We start from the raw sequence: 13828 nt of genomic DNA, 5'->3' as shown, positions 1-13828 counted from the left end.
CTCAAGAGAGATCACTGTGAAAGCAGCAGCAAAAGAGACTGATCTTCTGGTGTCTCGACACCTCAGAGTTCACAGAATGAGGCATTGAACTAGGCTTGGGCGGTATGACGGTATTACGGTATACCGGGGTATTTCGAAATACCGACGGTATTGAAAATCAATACCGTCTAAACGGAGTTTTGTTGTAGTGCACACACGCGCCAGCAGAGGGCGAGACTAGTCCTCACTAGTGGGGCGAGCCATGCAGAGCTGGTTGTCTCTACACACAGGAGGAGGAGGAGGGGAACCCCGCTTCAGTGAGTGAAATTAAATGAGACACGCTTACCGTTGCTGGTGCTGCGGGCTAACTGGCTATTCTGAGAGCTAACTGTAGTGTTGTGTATGATCACAACGGTGTTCACGCTTTACGGTAATGTTGCGACAGTGCTGTGAAAATACCGTAAAGCGTTGTGACGATAGTGTGTGTTGTTGTGTGTAGGATGCTGCGGGCGAACTGCTACCATTCTGAGAGCTAACGTTAGCACTAGATGCTGCGGGCTAACTGCTACCATTCTAAGAGCTTAACGTTAGCACTAGCATGCTGCGGGCTAACTGCTACCATTCTAAGAGCTTAACGTTAGCACTAGATGCTGCGGGCGAACTGCTACCATTCTGAGAGCTAACGTTAGCACTAGATGCTGCGGGCGAACTGCTACCATTCTGAGAGCTAATGTTAGCACTAGATGCTGCGGGCTAACTGCTACCATTCTGAGAGCCAACGTTAGCACTAGATGCTGCGGGAGGACTGCTACCATTCTGAGAGCTTAACGTTGGCACTAGATGCTGCGGGCTAACTGGCCATCTCTGTGATTTGTTTACTTGGTAACACAGGTTGCCCCCCCCGCCCCCCCCCCCCCCCGCTGATGATAATGAAAGGCATACCGTCATATACCGTATACCGGGGTATTAGGTAATCAAGGTATAACGGTATGAAAAAAGTCATACCGCCCAAGCCTACATTGAACGATAATTTCTCTTTATATTTTCGGTGCTCACTCTGGGATGCTGCACAGACTTCCCGCGGAGGCCGGCTATTTAGCACAGTGCGCTCAAGGGACAGCACTGTGATGGTATTGGCAAGTGTCTTGGCACCTTGGAATCTCTTTTTTTGCTTGACAATCCCATTTTACTGCAATACAATTATTGGAATGAGGTGAACAGACTGAAAACGTTATCTTATTAGATAAAATAGATGTGTATATATCTTTACTGCATATGTTAACAAAGTATTCCATTGGGGACATAATTTGCTGTTGAAAAAAGGTAATAAATCGCAATATATGTCAATATTGTAACATATCGCAACATCGTGATATTACAATATTGTGACTATATATATATATTGTGATGAAAAAAACAACCCAAGGTGTCAGAGACAAAGAAGGAAAACTGCTCCTTGACGAGAAGGAAATAATCAATAGATGGGCAGAGTATGTGGAAACACTATACAAAGACCAGAACAGAACATCAGACACAGGAATTAGTCTAGAAGAGATAGAAAAAGTCCAGATCACGAAAAAAGAAGTTGAAGAGGCTGTGAAGTCACTGGCCACAGACAGATCGCCCGGCGAGGATGAGATCCCTGCTGAACTGATTAAGAACTCTGGTGACAGATGCATCAAGCTCCTTGTGAAACTGGTAAACAACATCTATAACTCAGGAAATATTCCAAATGATTTCCTAAAATCAATGTTCATTCCGATCCCAAAGACCGGAAGAGCCACAGAATGCAACAATTACAGGACTATCAGTTTGATATCTCATGCATCAAAAGTACTCCTCAAAATCATCAAGAACAGAATAGAACCCATAATTGAACATCAGCTCTCGGATAGCCAAATGGGTTTTCGCAAAGGAAAAGGAACAAGAGATGCAATCTGCCAACTCAGAATCATTGGTGAAAAATCGATAGACCAACAGAAGAAGCTGTATATTTGCTTCATCGATTTCACGAAGGCCTTCGACAGAGTTGAACATACAACATTGATGAGTTCAAAATACCAGTTTCTGACCGAAGAATAATTATCAACTTATACTGGAGGCAGAAGGCTAATGTTAGAATAGGAAAGGAGAAATCAAGAGACTTCCCGGTGGAGAAGGGTGTAAGACAAGGATGCATCTTGTCCCCTGTACTCTTTAATATGTACAGTGAATCACTGATGAAAAAAGGTCTGAGAGGAGGGAAAGGAGTAAAACTTGGCGAAGAGAACATCACCAACATAAGATACGCGGATGACACTGCTATAGTCTGTAACTGTCAAGAAGATCTACAGGACATGATGAATAAGCTGAATGTCGAATGCAAAAACTATGGAATGTCGCTAAACACAAAGAAAACTAAAGTAATGATCATTGAAAAAACACCAGGAACTGTTTGTAAAATACAGGTGGATGGAGAAAAACTTGAACAAGTGAAGGAGTACATGTACCTTGGAAGCTGGATCAGTGAAGGTGGAAGAGCTAACATGGACATTAAGAGAAGAACCGGAATTGCAAAGGGCGCATTCTGGAACCATAAGGAATTATTGAGAAGAAACATAAGTTGGAAAACGAAGACCAGGGCCCTCATGCATCAACGTGGACGTAGAACTTGACCTACTTCCACACGTAAGCACGGAATGTAGAACTAGCGTACGCACAGGGAAGTCGGCATTCATCACACGTGCGTACGCAGGCTCTATGCCCTGCCGTGTTGATGAATACCACTTTGTTCTACCGTCAATGCTCGTGCATGATTATCCATATATGGTCATGAAAATGAGGAAACACCCCCCATGGGATGTGAAATAATGGACCGACCCGAGCGGGACGCCTGTTGCTTCTTCCCAATCCAACAGTGCAAAAATGCTTCCGCATTCGTCACCGCAGGTACCGTAGTGGCGTGCGGTAATGCGCCTTTCATTTTCCTTCGCCCAGCGCCCAGGTGCGTGCACCGGCGGCGGCGTGCTCGCTCAGGTGCGTGCGTGCGCCGGCGTGCTCGCGAGGTGCCCGCGCATGCGCATGAGATCCCGCCTTGGTTCGACACGAGCGGAGCTCATTATATCCCAGTAACCGCCCCTTATTCAATATCCAGAAATATAGCTCAATTGGCAAGACTGCATGGCTGTGGATCCTACGGCTCGTTGCTGGCGAGTTCGATTCCCTTCAATTTCTTTTTATTTTTTAACGTGCATTCGGCATTCTTTCGCCGTTTCATTTCGCCGGTTAAGTTTAGGCATTGTTTCGGAGTTGGTTAAGGTTAGGCATTGTTTCGGAGTTGCTTAAGGTTAGAAGGGTTAAGTTTAGGCGCTGTTAAGGAGCTGGTTAAGGTTAGAGTTTGACTTAGAGAATGGCAATAGACAGCCAGCCGAGGTTTCAAGTGATTCGTTGCAATGTACGCGGAAATGCCATAGCATTTGTCTAAGCGGGCCTGAAAAGAAAGGCGCTTTACCGTAGTGGCGTGCGGTGACGAATGCTTCCGCATTTTTGCACTGTTGGATTGGGAAGAAGCAACACGCGAGCGGGACTCCGAGAAACTCCACGGAGAATTCACTGCTGTCGAACCAAGAAGACACTATCGCGTATTATGATTTATGGGATAAATAAAAGGCGGACTCGTAAACGGTGATGTCAGATATCAACGGCTCCCTAAGACCATTGCTGCAATTCTGCCTGGACAGCTCAAAATACTAATAAAGACCGTTCGTTGACCACTGTTTGGCGTTGGTTGTGTGTCATTATAACCGTGCTGTAATATGAATGCCTTTATTAGTTGTGTTCGATTGGCTATATGATTTTTAGAGGCATCTATTTTGTTGTCGGCTAATAAAGACCGCGCTGGAATATGACTGCCTTTTCCCGTGTTGTTTGATTAATACCCACGGATTAAAGTTCTCCTCAATTCTATTCCAAATCGCGATGGATCTCCCGTCAATTTTCTACCTGCTGCATATGATTTCTAGAGGCATACTACAATCTATTTTGATGTCAGTATTGGGTAGCCTATATAAACAATATAATACGAGAGCATATACAAGAACAATGAATCTCACTGCATGTATGATGTAGCCTGCCTTTCAATACATGAACTTGAATTCCATCATGTTTGTGTGCGGGACTCAAGGCGAAGGCAAAAACGCGAACTTGAATCCCATCATATAGTCTGTCCACTATCTGCATGGTGTCATTGCAATGCGTTTTCTATTATTTCTTGTACAGTAAAAAGGGGGAAGAACACTATATTCATATGACTTATTCTGCTTACAGCTTCGAAATTCCACTTGTTTCGTTTAACGTAAAGCCTTTTAAATATAATCAAAACGTTCCCGTGTTTCGGCGGTCTGTGTGCAAAATAATAACGAGTTGAGCTTTATGATTTATGATGAATTGAAAATGGGGGACCCTGATGTAAACAGGACGAAAGTTGGTCTGCATCCCCAATTAACAATTGTATGTACTGAGCTGTACTGTACCCATTCTGCAATCTGTTAATAAACTTTTCAATCAATCAATCAATCAAGCTACGCGGAGCGCAGTCAGTCAGTATATCACCCCGTATATTCCGATAACGCTATATAAACCATGCTGCATTCATTCTGAGAGAAAGATCTATTATTCCAAATGCTATTTATAGGGTTTTGACCATAATTACACTACTGTTGCTATCTTACAATGAACTATAATGAACTACGGTTCATACAGAACATCCAGTGTTATTATGCACAGAAGCTCATTTCCTTGTTGTAATAATATATTCTACCACTGGGAGCTAGGTACGCCAGGTCTGACCTGTGCGTAGATGTACGCACGAAGTCAAGTTCAAGTTCAAATTGATGAATCCCACTCTTTGCTTAGAAATGATCGTACGCACGGGTTACGCACAGATCTGTGCGTAGAACACGTTGATGCATGAGGGCCCAGGGATTTTGGATACGTATGTTATGTCAGTCTTTTCATACGGAGCAGAAGCATGGACGCTGAATGAAGAGGCAAAGAGGATGATAGACTCCTTTGAAATGTGGACGCTGAGGAAGATGCTGATGATAACATGGAAGGATAAGATCAAGAATGAGGAGGTACTGAGAAGAGCGGATGCAAGGAGGACAGCTGCTGGAGAGGTTGAAAAAGAGAAAGATGGAGTTGTGCAGGCATGTTCTGAGAGGATCCAGCGGCGAGATGTTCAAGAAGGTGGTGATGGGGAAGGTGGATGGAAAAAGAGGAAGTGGAAGACCAAGAAGAGGCTGGGTAGACGATGTCTGTGATTGGAGCGGAGTGAGAGGCGGAGTCACAGAGTTGGAGAGATGAAGTGGGGACATAATGGGTTGGAGAGTGATAGGCAACCTTCGGAACAAAGAAGCCACCTAATGATGACTAGTATCGTGATAATATTGTATCATGAGGCCTCTGGTGATTCCCAGTTGCCCACCCTACCTGCTGCCTTGCTGGAAGAAAGATTCTAAACATTTGGTGAAGTTGACAGTTGGTCAAACTACAACTTAAAGGGGAGATGAAGCATAGCGATATAAACATAGTCATAGGAGCATCAAATTAGTATTTAGATAAGCCACAGAAAAAATCACGTTATAAAAATAAGCAGTTTCTAAGAAAAAACGATTTGTTATGTCCTTTTTTGAAGCATTTATCAACATGGGCGCCGCCATTTTGTTTGGTGACGTCACAGTGTTGGTTTGGTCTGGCTCCTGCCTAGTAAACATGGAGTGTCAGTAAATGCAACGTTGCCTACCAAACAACGGGACCGCGGTGGTTCTTTTTGTATTGCTCCTGGCTGTTCAAACTAATTTTACCGTGTGAAAGAGAGGAAAGTTGGTTCATTTCCACAAACTACCAGTGAAAAAAACAGTGTTCAACCACCGTCGCGTGGCATTTAGCTACCTGGCTACCTAGCTCCAGTTCAACCACCGTCGCGGGGCATTTAGCTACCTGGCTACCTAGCTCCAGTTCAGCTAACTAGCTACATGCAGCATTTAGCGAGCTGGGTTAGCCGGCTAGTTGGCTTTGAATCCCGGCTGCGGCTAGGTAGCCAGGTAGCTAAATGCCCTGCGACGGTGGTTGAACTGGAGCTAGGTAACCAGGTAGCTAAATGCCCCGAGACGGTGGTTGAACTGGAGCTAGGTAGCCAGGTAGCTAAATGCCCCGCGACGATGGTTGAACAACACTGTTTTTTTCACTGGTAGTTTGTGGAAATGAACCAACTTTCCTCTCTTTCACACGGTAAAATTAGTTTTAACAGCCAGGAGCAATACAAAAAGAACCACCGCGGTCCCGTTGTTTGGTAGGCAACGTTGCATTTACTGACACTCCATGTTTACTAGGCAGGAGCCAGACCAAACCAACACAGTGACGTCAGCAACAAAATGGCGGCGCCCATGGGGAAAACAGGGAAATTATATTTGGTTTTTCAGACAAATAAGCAGGATTTCACATTTGATTATAGGACCCTGTCTTACACAAGGTACACAACAAACAAACTAGGATCACATTGTTCAATGCTTCATCTCCCCTTTAAGTGAGAAATAGTTCCTTTACTGATCATTTGAAAATGGCAACATAAGAAAAAAGTACATTTGACAATATATTAAACTAAATGATATTGCTGTATACTTTGTTTATACTTCAGAAGTATGATATTTAGGCGGCTGGGTGGCGCAGTGGACAAGGCGCTCGTCACCAACGCATGAGACACTGGTATCGAATCCAGCTGTCAGCGTTGCTTCCGGCTTGGCCGGCCGTCATACTGGCTCAATTGGCAGAGTCAGCGGGAGGGAAGCCGGTGGGTGGGTCTGGGTCGTTGTGGACAGTGACTCCTACAGTTCGGTCGGGGCGCCTGCACAGCGAGGGAAGGATCTAAGAGAGGTAGTGTGACCTTCCACACGTTACACTCTCTCAGTGAGAGTCCGCGCTGCCAGGTGAAAAGAAGTGGTGGGCTGGGTACACATGTGTCGGAGGAAGCATGTGATAGTCTCCACCCTCCCAGACCGACGGTAGGGGGTAGAGTGTGCAACGACCAGGAAGGGGATTGGGAATTGGCATAACAACTAACATTGGGAGGGGAGAAAAATGAAAAAAAAAAAAAGAAGTATGATATTTAGTCAGACTTGGTCCTCAATGAATGGAAGTGAATGAGGAGCCTGATACCTGGGAGGAATGGTGGTGTTGACAGCGGATGCTGTGGTTGCTAGCTTACTTGCAGATTACCTTAGATGGGGACTACTACATTTTGACAAGTTCTACTAAAGTGATATAAACCTTTCATTTTAATGTGAGTAGTGCAGCTATGTTACCCTGACTCTTATCATGTGAGTAGGGCAGCTATGTTACTCTGACTGTTATCATGTGAGTAGGGCAGCTACTGTATGTTACTCAGACTGTTATCATGTGAGTAGGACAGCTATGTTACTCAGACTGTTATCATGTGAGTAGAGTAGGGCAGCTATGTTACTCAGACTGTTATCATGTGAGTAGGGCAGCTATGTTACTCAGACTGTTATCATGTGAGTAGAGTAGGGCAGCTATGTTACTCAGACTGTTATCATGTGAGTAGGGCAGCTATGTTACTCAGACTGTTATCATGTGAGTAGAGTAGGGCAGCTATGTTACTCAGACTGTTATCATGTGAGTAGGGCAGCTATGTTACTCAGACTGTTTATGTTACTCTGACTCTGTTATCATGTGAGTAGGGCAGCTACTGTATGTTACATTGACTCTGTTATCATGTGAGTAGGGCAGCTACTGTATGTTACTCTGATTCTGTTATCATGTGAGTAGGGCAGCTACTGTATGTTACTCTGACTCTGTTATCATGTGAGTAGGGCAGCTACTGTATGTTACTCTGACTCTGTTATCATTTGAGTAGAGTAGGGCAGCTATATTACTCTGACTCTGTTATCATGTGGGTAGGGCATCTACAGTATGTTACTTTGACTGACAGTGTTATCATGTGAGTAGGGCAGCTATGTTACTCAGACTCTGAGTAGGGCAGCATGTTTATTAAACCACCGAGTGGTTTCCTTCCTCTTTTCCAGCCCTCCTGTACCTCTTCTTCTCCTCTGCCAAGCCAGACCCACACTGAAGTGAAGGAGTAGTAGTACAGACAGAATCATGGTAAGATTTATTCTATTCTCCCTGCATTAGAGAGAGAGAGAGGTGTGTGTGTGGCTTATTCGGCTTACTACTTCAAAGCCATTTTTTAAACGTATAGTACTTAATTAGGGATACTAGTAAAATGCACATATTCTGGGACTTATGATTTTAATGTTGTCATTGCATCTGCAACATAAATGTCTGGTATGATTTTTATAATCAGTGCACCTGCAACAGAAATGTCTGGTAAAAGCAAGTGGTGGAAGGACATTACAAATTCCATGTTCAATGACCTAAACTAATGTTAGCTGCTAATGTCAACTAGGCTGGTCCCAAAACAGTTAAACTAATCCTGGAGCTGCTCATAGTGGAGCAAAGTTGGCAACTTTTTTTTTTTAAACAATATTTTTATTGTATTATTATTATATATTCTTTTACACATACAAGACAGAAATACATGACAAAAAACACATTCAACCCCCTCCATTCCCCAACTATAATTCAAACTGACATTCACATAAACCTTAAAAAAAAACAAAAAACAGTAAAATGAACTATAAGAAGTCATAAAAACAAAAAACCCTCTTCGGCCTCTCCACCTTCATCTGTCCTCCTTTCCCGCCCCCAAACTCATTTCCCCTATATCCTTCCTTTAAACTTTCACACCTTTCAAGAACCTTTTAAATGTCGCCCACGTCCTTTCAAATTGTTCTGTTTTTCCCTTTTGTATGTAGGTTAGCGTTTCCATTGCCAAATTCTCTTCCATTGACCATTGTTTAGATCCTGGTCTCTGTATCTCCTTCCAGTTTAGAGCAAACACTCTCTTGGCTTGTAACAGACACAAATTGATCAATTTCCTCTTTCTAGTGTTAGCTGGAAAGTTCTCTGGGTACATGTGTAGTATACATAACTTAGGATTGATCGGGACTTTTATCGCCGTCAGCTCGGAGATGAGCTCCAGAATCTCTTTCCAATACTCCTGCATCCTGTCACATTCCCACATACAGTGGTACAGGGTCCCTACCTCCTACCACACCTATTGTATAAGTTGGTAAAGTTAGTTTCATATTAGTGAGCTCCAGCTCAAACATAATTGTTTATGGTATGATCTTAATGTTATCATTTCACCTGCAAAAGAATTGTTTAATGGTATGATTTTAATGTTAATGTGAACATTAATGTGAATTGATGCGGAGAGAATATATTTTTCAGATTGCTTATATAGCGTGTATAAGTACACATATACTATCGATAATCTAGCGTTTATTTGAAAATGATTCATAAATAGGCCGAAAAATGACAAAGTTTTTTGTGTATGCCAGAATATTCCAGTAAATGCTGTTTATCACGGAATCTATATATTTTCCTGAAAAACGAGGGCTTTTCAAAATGCTATAAAACGGAAGTGAACCGATTAAAAAACAATCCGTTTCGACAATGTTGACTGCAAACAAGTCATTGATAAACGACGGGCAGATTAGACACATAGCCATAATTTAAGACAGAGATTATGCGTTAACAACACTATCATTGAAGTGGGTGCTGGCAATCACCCACGTTTTACCATGTTAACAAGTGGCAACCAAAGTGTTAAGAATATCCGGTTAATTTAAAACGACTGGTTAACTGCCTGGTTAACCATCCCTACCTGCAACATAATTGTCTATGGTATGATTTTAACGTTATCTATTGCATCTGCAACATAAATGTCTACAGTATGTCAAAGGAGCACTGGCTGTGATGCCAAAAACACAGGCTGATTCACTGACTCTCATGAAGCACAGTTTGACTATTGACACGTCTGATGTTAGTGTTAGTAGTGGGTGCTACAATGCTACAGTGTGTACTGCTACTACCCAGCTGCTCCAGATGTATCTATGTGTACATGTGTGTGTGTGTGTATGTGCGTGTCTGTGTGTGTGTGTCTCTGTGGAGGTGTGTGTTTCTAGACTTACAGCCAGTCGGAGGGGGGTTGGGTGGTGGTGGGGGCGGTGGGGGATATGGGTTCAGCGGGTTTGGGAGCGCTCAGTGCAGCCGAGTGAGGCAAGGAAAATATGTGACCTGGTTGACTGGAGTGGGACTGGAGACAATCCAAACTGCAGGCAGAGAGGGAGGGAGGGAGAGGAAACACACCATTAACAGAGAAAAGGAAGAGGTAAAAGACACAGTAGAGAGAGAGGGGGGTGAAAGGTAACAAAGGAAAGGTAAAGAACAAAGGAAGGACAGAGACAGAAGAAGTGAGAAGGAAGAGAGAGAGAGAGAGAGAGAGAGAGAGAGAGAGAGAGAGAGAGAGAGAGAGAGAGAGGGAAAGGGGAGATGGGGAGAGACAGTAGATATAATCTTTCTATCCATCTGGCCCAGCTGACATCAAGATGTGTAATAGCTAAGTTACTCCAGTCTGGTCTGGGTGTTATTCATCTGAATATACCTACTAGTGTGCTTCCTAAATTTGATTTGTTAAGTATCTGGGCTAAATCAACTGATGCCAACGTTATTGTATCATCTGAAACCTGGCTCACTAAATCTTTTTTGCGGATGAAGTCATCTCTGTTGGCAGGTATAATGTTTACAACTGATCGCCCCAAGAGGAGGTGGTGTAGCTTCTTGTAAATGTTGCACTCTCTAAATCTGTCGGCAAACAATTTGGAGTTTCTGGCCCTGAATATTGAGTATCACTCTTGCTCAAAATGTCAACCCAAAAAATGCTCTGTTAAAAGGGGGAGACCCTACGTCACTAAACAATTATAGGCCTATTTCCAACTTGACTGTCTTGTCGAAGGTCCTTGAAAGATTGGTAAATGATCAACTGAAGGAATTCCTGAGTGCTGCTAATAATATCCTTTCACTGTAGCAGTCTGACTTCAGGAAGCAACACTACCATCACATCACCTTAAAGGTAGTTTTAAGAAGCAACACAGCACCACCACAGCACCTTAAAAGTTGTCCAGAAGCAACACAGCACCTTAAAGGTTGTTAAGAAGCAACACAGCACCGTCACAGCACCTTACAGGCAGTTAAGAAGCAACACGGTACCATTACAGCACCTTAACTCATTCAGCGCCAAGTCAATGGGAGGACTGCGAGATTTGCGAGTGCTTAAAATATATCTTAAATTATAGCTATGGGTCTAATACACCCGTCGATTATCAGTGAGTTGCTTCCAGTCAACATGTACAAAACGGATTGTTTTTTCATCAGTACATTTCCGTTTTATACCGTTTTGAATATGAATATAGTTTGGGTGCTTCTGAGTAATTCCAGAGAAAGACGCGATAATAGCGTTTTAGTGGAATACACTAAACATAAACACGTTGTAATTTTTCGCCTGATTATCGAATCTTCCTGAAATCAACGCTAGATCATCATTATTATCCTTCCTTGTGCAAGCATGCAATGTGGTTTAGACCGGCGCGCCCCCCCCCCCCCCCTGCTGCAACCAACGGCACACAGCCACACATACACACACAGAGACAGCGTCGATCAGGGTAGAAATAAATATCAGATCAACGATCAAATTTATATATAGTGTTCTTACCTTGTATCTGATGTAATGCAAAAGAAATAATCCAATTATCTGATCGCCATTCCAAATACTGCTCGTGGAGGTCCGTACCACATTACCGATCGTTTCACAATGACGGGCGGGGTTACTGTAGAGCCATATGAAATCTGTTTAATTTGTTTCCAAATTCCATAATTCTTTTTCCCAAATTCAGTTTTTTCCGTTTGAATATTTCAGAATTCTGTATTTTGCTTTGTACGCTCATTTACCATCAGAAATAGTGTCTAATAAGTGGGAATGAATAAATGTCCACAATTTAATAAGATATAACAGTCCATTTAATGTTTTTAAGTGCTGCAACTCAGAAATACAGTTCAATTTTACACAATATTTTTTAAATAATATTGTGACAAAATAAAAATACACATTTCAAGTGTAAACAAACAATAGATACAGCTAGCTACTACTGACATCACAATGTAAGCAGCCTAGCTATATCTATTCTATTGTGATGAAATATAGTAATGCATAATTTAGGCACCTTTAGTTTAGTTTATAAAGGACAGTGTGTACTGACAATCATTTGCATTAAACAAATAGATGGGTGCACCAGATTTAGCAAGAAGCTATAATTTCTAGTCCTGTGTACTTTATGTACTGCAACGTTACATAGCTATTTCATCACAATAGTGTCAGTGATTAGCCTCGCCCTCTAGCTGTATCTATTGTGATCACCAGGGATCATCGTTAGAGAGCTGGTGTGTATGGGGCTGCAGCACTGCAGATATACCCTACTCTGTTTTGAAGCACAGTGTTTTTCCGTGTTCCTGACATGGCTTTTGGAGAGTGATCTTCGCACGTGTTTTGCAAGTCCAGTCCACGGCATGTTGACAGAATTTGCAAAACACCTTATCGCCGGTCATATACAAGTCATTAGGATACTGTGCTTGGAAATTGCTGCGTGTTGTGTGTAACACGCTGTAGCGTCCCCGGTCATGTTCACGTTGCACCAAACGTTCCATGTTCTCCCGAACACGGAATTTCAGTCCAGATTAGGGCAAATTCTGCAATATTCCACGTTTACAGTTGATTCCATTTTTATTGCTCAATTCCGCGATTCCGTCCGCGATTCCGTGAACGCGGATTTCATATGGCTCTAGGTTACTGTTCCAATGCATCGTTGTTGAGGCATACCTCGCCTGAGTATTTAAACCCCGCCCGCACGGCTCGGATCGTCCCAGAAAAGAAACCACCATTCCCAGTGGAGTGCAATACGCGCTGGAAGGTGTAGGCGGCGGTATTTGCCCTTTTGCGAGCTCAGACCCATTCCCAACGATAACATCAGGCTGGATGGATGAAAATGAATGAATATCGCTAATAAAAGAAACAACGATTAAAACCCGACTATACTCGTGATTGGTGCTCAAGTGATGGCGAGTTAACCCGACTATCATCGTGACTGGCGCTGAATGAGTTAAAGGTTGTTTTTTATTTTTTATTTTTTTAAATTTTTTTTATTATTGCAAAACAAAACTTATTAAAAGTCAGTACTCAACACACAATGTATAATGAAACTTTCAGTAAAGGTGGTTAAAATATATGCAAGTACAGAAACAGGATAAAACAAAAATAGTCAATAATAACATTTTAACCGTATACCGTGTATATCCAGCGAAGTTACAATTATATAAATGTTAGTATATAATATACCCCTAATACCTATTTTCTAAAACCCTACACACATATGCTCCAGCTCAAATCCCCCCCTCCCGGACCCCCTCTTGGATAGTACCTCCATTATCCCTCACTCCTAACCAGACATCACCATTATAGGCTAGCTTTTATTCTCTCCACCACTTCTAACCACATTAACATTTTGGATTCATTGAGCCCCAGAATTCTTGCTGTTGATATTTCTTGATATATCACATCAAGATATGTAAGAAACCACACTTTCCGGCACATTTTTTCCGGTTGAAACCAACGTGATGCAATCAGTTTTTTAGCTACTGTGATACCCGATAAAACCAATCTTTTTAGTTGTGGGTTCACTGCAAACTCAAAAACATCATTCAATAGCAATACCGCGGGGTGTACAGGTATATTCCAAAATACGAGTATTGATAATTGTTGGGACACATCTTTCCAGAATGCCTTAACTGGTGGGCAGTCCCAATACATGTGCATAAATGTTCCTTCGTCCCCATT

The 13828-nt window shown here is 42.6% G+C and overlaps 1 long non-coding RNA gene across 1 annotated transcript in view; it reads left to right on the top strand.

The window, feature by feature from the left end:
• Window positions 1-13828, top strand: part of LOC311236982 — a 34837-nt gene that overhangs the window by 6679 nt on the left and 14330 nt on the right. Inside the window, exon 2 of the long non-coding RNA XR_014620270.1 lies at window positions 8061-8139. This is a non-coding gene — a long non-coding RNA (uncharacterized lncRNA). The remainder of the gene's footprint in view (window positions 1-8060; window positions 8140-13828) is intronic.

Source organism: Notolepis coatsorum (assembly GCF_963971535.1).
Source record: "Notolepis coatsorum genome assembly, chromosome: 11".
NCBI lineage: Eukaryota > Metazoa > Chordata > Actinopteri > Aulopiformes > Paralepididae > Notolepis > Notolepis coatsorum.
This window is presented reverse-complemented; position numbering and strand designations above follow the sequence as displayed.